This window comes from Carlito syrichta, unplaced genomic scaffold (genome assembly GCF_000164805.1).
Source record: "Carlito syrichta isolate Samal-C Ts95f unplaced genomic scaffold, Tarsius_syrichta-2.0.1 Scaffold304306, whole genome shotgun sequence".
Taxonomy (NCBI): Eukaryota; Metazoa; Chordata; class Mammalia; order Primates; family Tarsiidae; genus Carlito; species Carlito syrichta.
The window spans coordinates 2,504-10,493 of NW_007248402.1; positions in this window are offsets into that span (position 1 = coordinate 2,504).

Genomic DNA, 7,990 nt, shown 5'->3' on the forward strand with positions numbered 1-7,990 from the left:
ACACACACACACACACACACACACACACACTCTCTCTCTCTCTCTCTCTCTCCCTCCTCCCTCTCTCTCTCTCTCCCCCCCATGAAAATAGAATAATAATTTAGAGAAGGGCTCCTATCATCGGAGCATCATGTAAACTTCCTAATCAGACACCGGAGTATAAATTTTGCATCCTCACTTTCCCTGGTGTAATCTTATTTTACCTTCCCTGATTTGTACTTAGTTCCACATTCCCCATTTACTTTATGTTTATCGTATTTTGGATATCTTTGTAAATGGCTTTACATTCTTTTGAAACACAAAGTTATTTAAATAAAGAGAATGCTAAGATTGGAGAATTTTTTAGTTCAAAGTACCTTGAGGAGTGAGAAAGAGCTGTATTGTCATGCTTAGGCAACAATCCCTATGATGCCTTGTACAGAAATTAAATGTAATTCATTCACATTTATATCATCATATGACAAAAGCTGAATACTTTCAGTTTACTTGTGCCTCACACATAATTCATCATGAGGTACCTAAACAATCTAGACAGTTACTCTGCTAGATTGTGCTTTGTATTTTGTTTTTGAAACAAAATTTAAATTTTATTAGATCGAAATAAACTGCACAAGATTGCTTTTCTTCACACAAAGCAACATTTTCTGTATTCTTATAAAAACCATAAAACTCTTTTTTGCAGGTTTTCTTGCTTATGTATACAAATTAATATGAGGCAATAGATATACAGTCATAAAAAAAAACTCCAAGAAAATAAAGAGACATCGGTTTTCAGTGTCTATGAACTCAGGTTCTGTCTTGCTCCTAGAAGAATGTTCACATACGTCTACTAAAAAGTTGATGGCCCAGTTAGGGTAGAGGTACAGCAAAGGGATGCAACTTCAGTGACACAAGTGGGATAACAGTGGCCCATTCTTCTATCCAAACTTTTATTTTTTTGAGTTGGGGACTCACTCTGTTGCCCAGGCTAGAGTGCAGTGGCACAGATCCCAGCTGACTACAGTCTTGACCTGTTGGACTCAAATGATCCTTCTGCCTCACTCTCCTGACTAACTGGGACTACAGGCATACACCACCACACTTGGATTTTTTTTTTTTTTTTTGAGAGACATGGTCTCACTATATTGCCCAGGTTAGTCTGGAACTCCTGACCTCAAGAATCCTCCTGCCTCAGCCGCACAAAGTACTGGGATTGCAGGCCCAAGTCACCACACCCAACTGTGTCCGACATTAAATGCAGATCATGTTTTATATTAAGAGTTATGTTAACAAAGCAATATAATGACCTCAGGTCAGGACTTGTTGGACAAGTTTTGTGATGCTTGCATCCATCCATGCTCATTCTCAGTCTCCATCCTGGGAAAAATCCACAGGAACTGAAGCAACAAAAACATTAGGAAAAAGACATAAGCATCATACAGATACAGAGCATATCCTAAATTATGGAAAGAAACTTTTTGTCTTTCCCTCTATATCTCCATGTGATCCCTCTGGCAATGGAGCTCCATAGATTGTGTCTAGATAAATCATTCTGGACCTGTCAGTGTAGTGTCATTCTTGTTAAGTAGCAGTTAGACATGAGTAGGAGGAGCTCATCCTTGAGGATACTTTTTCCCTAGCCACACCCCAGACCAATTAGTCTCAGCCTAATCCCTGGCCCAAGTTTATCCTTCTAAATAGAAAGTCCCTCCATCTTATGGTTACAGGATCCTGTCAAATGTGGAAATGTGCACACCCAGAACTTTCCAGACCTGCACACAAGCACATTGAAAGTTTAAGACTCAAGTTTCCTATAACCTTTGAGTTATTCCCATAGTTTTAGCATTGAGTAGCCTTGTGGTTTTAACCACCCTGCTTCCCATGGGTTTTGCTTAGGCACACAGAAAACCCACGTGTGCAGTTTCAAAAGATTATAATACCCAAGACCTGTTCAGCAAATCACAAAAATACAAAAGGACAGGGAAAATGACCTGGAAAAGGAAGTAGGAAACCTCATAAAACAAAAGTCCACTGATAGTTCGGGGCTGTTTTCCCTCTTGAGCAGCTCGCTCCATTTTTTTTGCTACATAAAGTATACCCTTGTTTTCAATAAAACTATCACTTGCACCAGCAATTTTCAACTATTTATCAATGGGACACAAGAGCCAAGAACCGCAATGTGGATCCTGTTGGCCCAATAACATTCTGACATGCTGAGCTTAAGATACCCTGTGTCTTAATCTAAGACCTTTGAGGTCCTGACCTGAGACTGTCTCTTGAGGTGAGTGAATAATGTTCTCCACCGTTGGAACACTGAATGTTTATAATAATGCCAAAGCTAGTTGAAATTCTAGGTTACCTCGGTAAACTCTGCAGAATCCCAGAAAGTTGCATTTGAATATCATGTTTAGTGGCCAAATTTGTGGCTTCCTCAAACCAAAACTTGAAATGAAATTCAATATTTTCCATCATTTCATTTGTGAATAGGACACTGTCATTAGGCTGCTGGCTTCCAAGAAGATGTCAGAAGTTTGCCACTGGATTTTTCCTCCCAAAGGCTCTTATTAAGATAGGACACTTTTAAGAAAAACAAATGAAGCAACAGAACACAAATACTTGACCAACTAAAAAGATATTCCATCTAGCATTTGTGTAGTTCTTTATCTTGTCTATATATAAAACAAATGCTTCCAAGAGCTCCACTTAAGTTTCTATTTTATATAAATATATATATATTCTATTTTATATAATATATATGTATTTAATATCTATATACATATTTAATATCTCTATATATATATTTAATATCTCTCATATATATATATATAGAGAGAGAGAGAGAGAGAGAGAGAGACACTTTTTTAATTTTTTGGAGAGACATGGTCTCACTATACTGCCCAGGTTGGGAAATCCTGATGTTTGCAACAACATGGATGAACTTGGAGGGCTTTATGCTAAGTGAAATAAGACAGGCACAGAAAGACACATACCACATGATCTCCCTTACATGAGAATATATTAGAGATGGGTCTATATGTTTCCCAAGCTGATCTTGAACACCTGGACTTGAGCAATCCTCCTACCTCAGCCTCCTAAAGTGTTAGGCTTATAAGCATGAGCCACTGTGCCAGGCCTCCACTTAAGTTTCAGAAGCATCATGTCTATTGAGCATGGCCCATTTCCTTCAGTTATTACACCTTTCTTCACTGCTGTGAGGAAAGGGCAGATATTAACTTGTTGAATTCTGAAAATGTTTGCAGTGACTGTTGGAAAAAGTCACAGTGTTTGTTGGTTATTCCCAATGCAACAGACATGCTCACAAGCAGCTCTGACTTTACAAGAGCAAAGTGCACCGATACTTTGGGAATATTCCTCTAAAAGTCCACCCAGTAGCCAAGATTTTCATTTTGGAAGGAAATCTGGTGGGCTCCATATATATCTGACCACACCACTAATCCCTGATCAACACCTACCATGTGTGTATGAAGGGCACCACAGATTTGGGTCAGAGAGAGAGACTGATTCTTAAAAACTAATAAGTCAATAGCCAAGACATGAAACAAACCTAGGTGTCCATTAAAAGATGAGTGGATAAGGAAAATGTAGTGTGCATGTGCATGCACACATTGCAATACTATTCAGCCTTTAAAAAGAAGGAAATCCTGATATTTGCAACAGCATGGATGAACTTGGAGGATATTATGCTAAGTGAAATAAGACAGGCACAGAAAGACACATACCAAATGATCTCCCTTATGAGAAATTTTTTTAAAAAACAAACTCACAGAAGCAGAGAATAGAATGGTTTCCAGAAACAGGGAGCAAAGAAGGACTGGAGAGATGTTGGTCAAAGGATGCAAAATTTTGGATAGACAGAAGAAATCAGTTCAAGAAATTTATTGTACATCATGGTGACTGCTGTTGTTGTTGTTGTTGTTGTTGTTGTTTGAGGCAGAGTCTCACTCTTACCCAGGCTAAGATGCAGTGGATCACATCTCACTGCAGACTTGACCTCCTGGGATCAGGTGATCCTTCTGCCTTCGCTTCTCAAATAACTGAGACTACAGGCATGCACCACCATACCCAGCTAAATTTTTGATATTTTGTAAAGATGAGTTCTCACTATGTTGCCTAGGCTGGTCTCAAACTCCTGATCTCAAGAAATTCTCCTGCCACAGCCTCTCAAAGTGCTGGGATTACAAGGAGTGGCTTGGCTATAACTATAGTTAATAGCAATATTTGTATAACTGATCATTGTTAAAAAGTAGATTTTAAATGTTCTCACCACAAAAAAGCATGTGAAGTACTAGATATGCTAATTAGCTTAATTTAGCCACTCCACAATGTATACATATATCCATCAAAACATCATCTTGCACACAATAACTATACACACTTTTTATTTGTCATTTTAAATATTTTCTATTTGTTGCTTTTTAAAAAATTTTTTTATTATAGATATGTGGGGTACGAGTCAGGAAGTCTTCATGAAGGCAAAGTTTGGATCACTGTTGGGAGCCAGCCACGGAGGCCCACTGAGCGTTAGGGATCAGGGAGGGCCATGGACCCCGAGACCGCTAGGACGTGTTCGGGAGCCGTAGACCCCATTTTCCTCCCCCTTTTGCCATACAGCACAAACAACCTAAAGGAACTCTGCTGGCCTAAGCTGAAGGCTCTGTGACTGTGACAGGCATGCTCACTCTAGAAACCCATTGTTCCTGTTTCCCATAAACTGTGGTTTCAGCTTAGGTATTAGATATAATTCAAATTCAGGTCACATTCAGGCCTATTATATGGTACAAGCTTCTTTATAAGATTTAAAATAATATTTGTAGAATTAGTATATACTTATGGAGAGCTGTTTTCAGCTTTTCAATTGTATAGATGATTATCAAGAGTGGCCCAGCACAGAGTTTGGGCTGGGCCACATTCCTGAGAGCCCAGCGCATACTTTGGACTGGGGTGCATTCTTTTAGGCTGGCTTTAGCTACAGTTAATGTAAGGTCTTTTTTCTACCTATTATAGAAATTGAATTTATTTTATTCATAGAAGGTATTGTAGAATAGGTCATGCTACGTCAAGGAATCATGTCAGTTCAAGCATAATCAATCATAATATTTTTAGGTTTAATAAGAATATAGTTAACTTTAGAAATTTCATTGTCTCCATTTTCTACTATCGTGGTTTTGACCTTAGTACATTTACAGTTTATATTTGGGTTTTATTTTTAGAAGCTTTGCTGCTGCTAATCAGCTTTATATATTAGAATAGGAATTGGAAACTTTCATAGAAATTAGGATAGATATATAGGACTTTAGAATAACCATTTTGTTAAGAGATTGTAGTCTATTGTTCCAAAAGGTGGCCCACCGTGAACCTTGGACTGGGCCACATCCTGTAGAGCCCAGTGTGATCTTTGGACTGGGCCACATTCTTTAGGAATTGGCTTAAGCTATAACTAAGAGCTTCCATACCATTGTGTAAGTAGTATTAGCATAAAATAGAAAGATAATAAAGTTTAAGTTAGTCATCATGGGTTTTGTGTGAGCTCTAGAAGTTATTGATTATCAGAGCATCATTAGGCTAGTAAGGATTGTTACACTGCTTTTGAAAAGCATTAACTAGCAAAGGGAACAATAAAACAATCTTGGGGTTTGTCCCTCCTCACACCTAAGCATCTGGTGGGTGAAGGATGCCCCTCCTGCACCTGGCTTTGTGTTCACGTGAAAGACTTGTGAGACTGCCTGTGTAAAATTTGGGGATAAATACCTGCTATAACTTTCAATAAACGGCTTCTGCTCATTTCACTGAACAGTTGTCCACTTTCTTTCTTTCTCTTTCTTTCTTTTAATATCTATCCCTACTACAGAATCGGCTTCTGCAATAGACAAAGTCCAGTCTCTTTCTTTCTCCCCCTTTTTCTCTTTCTTTCTTTTAATATCTGTCCCTACAGATTCGCCGACACCACCACATCTTCCAAGGGACTCCCCAAAACTTACAGGAGCTGGCCCCCACAGACCCCCAAGTGGCCTTCAGTTTTACTCTGGTTTAGAGCCAGGTACCCTTTGTGATGCTACATGCCCCCTCCCTCTCTCCATCTCCTGGCAATGTCCATCAACTGCTAGATCCTCCCTTGTGCTACTGTGATTAATGTTCAGGTCCCATTTACGAGTGAGAACATTCAGTATTCAGTTCTTTGTTTCTGTGAAAGATCACTAAGTATGATGGTGTTCAACTCCAGCTAATTTGCTATGAAGTCCATGGATTTTGTTATTCTTTATAGCTGCATAATACTCCATCATATACATGTACCACATTTTCTTTATTCAGTCCACTTTGGATGGGCAGTAGGATTGGTCCCATGTTTTTGCTACTGAGAATATTACAGGTATGAACATGTGTGTGCAGGTGTCTTTTTTCTACAATGATTTATTTCCTTTGGATTTCTTCCCAGAAGAGGTATTGCTGGATCATACGGAAGGTCAATTTTTAGTTTTTTTAGGAATCACCACACTGCTTTCCATAGAGGTTGAATTAACCTGAACTCCCAACAGTGTAGAAGTATGCCCATTTCTCTGCACCCACACCACCATTTGTCATTTTTTGATTTATTGATGACAGCCATCCTTACTGAAGTTAGGTGATACCCCATTGTGGTTTTGATTTGCATTTTTTGTTGATTAGTGAACATTTTTTCATTTTTTGTTGATTAGTGAACATTTTTTCTGTTGGTTGCTTGTGTCTTCTTTTGAAAAATGTCTATTCATGTCCTTTGTTTTCTAAGATTCTTATAGTCTGAGGTTTTACGTTTAGGTCTTTGATTCATTTAGAGTTAATTTTTGTGTATGGTGGTGATAGGTAGGGGTCCTGTTTCAATCTTCTGCATGTGGTCAGCCAGTTTTCACAGCACTATTTACTGAATAGGTTCACCTCTCTCCAGTGGTTGTTGTTGGAGGCTTTGTCAAAGATGGGTTGGTTGAGAAATTGAGGCTTTGCTTCCGGAATCTCTATCCTGTTCCGCTGGTCTATATGCCTGTTCTTGTACCAATACCGGGCTGTTTGATTATTGTAAACTTGTAAAGTTTGAAATCTGGAAGAGTGATACTTCCTGCTTTGTTTCTTTTGCTAAGGGTTGTTTTGGCTGTTTGTGGTCATTTATGTTTCCACATGAATTTCTGTATTGTCATTTCCAGGTCTGAGAAAAATGATGTTAGTAACTTAATGGGTATTGCATTGAATCTGTAGATTGCCTTTGGTAGGATGGACATCAACAATATTGACTCTTCCTGTCCATGAGCATGGATATTTTTCCATTTGTTTGTGTCTTCTTGAATTTCTTTAAGCAGTGTTTTGTAGTTCTCATTGTAAAGGTCTTTCATTTCTCTGGTTAGGAAGATGGTGAGGTATTTCTTTTTTTTTGTGGCTAGCGTGAATGGGATTGTGCTTTTAATTTGGGTCTCTGCCTGCTTGCTGGTGTATAGGAATGCAACTGTCTTTTGCGCATTTATTTTGTATCTTGAGATTTTGCCAAAGTCCTTTATCAGTGCAAGTAGATTTTTGACAGATTCTCTTTGATGTTCAAGGTATAGGATCATATTATCAGCAAAGAGGGATAACTTGACTTCCTCTTTTCCTATTTGGATACTCCTGCTTTCCTTCTTTTGTCTAATTTCCCTAGCTGGGACTTCCAACACAATGTTGAACAAGAGGGGTGAGAGTGGGCAGCCTTGTCTTGTACCAGTTTTCAGGGGAAATGTTTCCAGTTTGTGTCCATTTAGCAATATGTTAGCGGTGTGTTTATCGTAGATGGCACTTACTATTTTGAGGTATGTTCCATCTATACCTAGGTGTTTGAGGATTTTTATTAAGAAGAGATGCTTGATTTTATCAAAAGCTTTTTCTGCATCTAATGATGCAATCATGTGGTTCTTGTTTTTACATCTGTAAACATATTTAATTACATTTATGGTCCTGCAAATGTTGAACCCGTCCTGCATCCTGGGAATGAAGC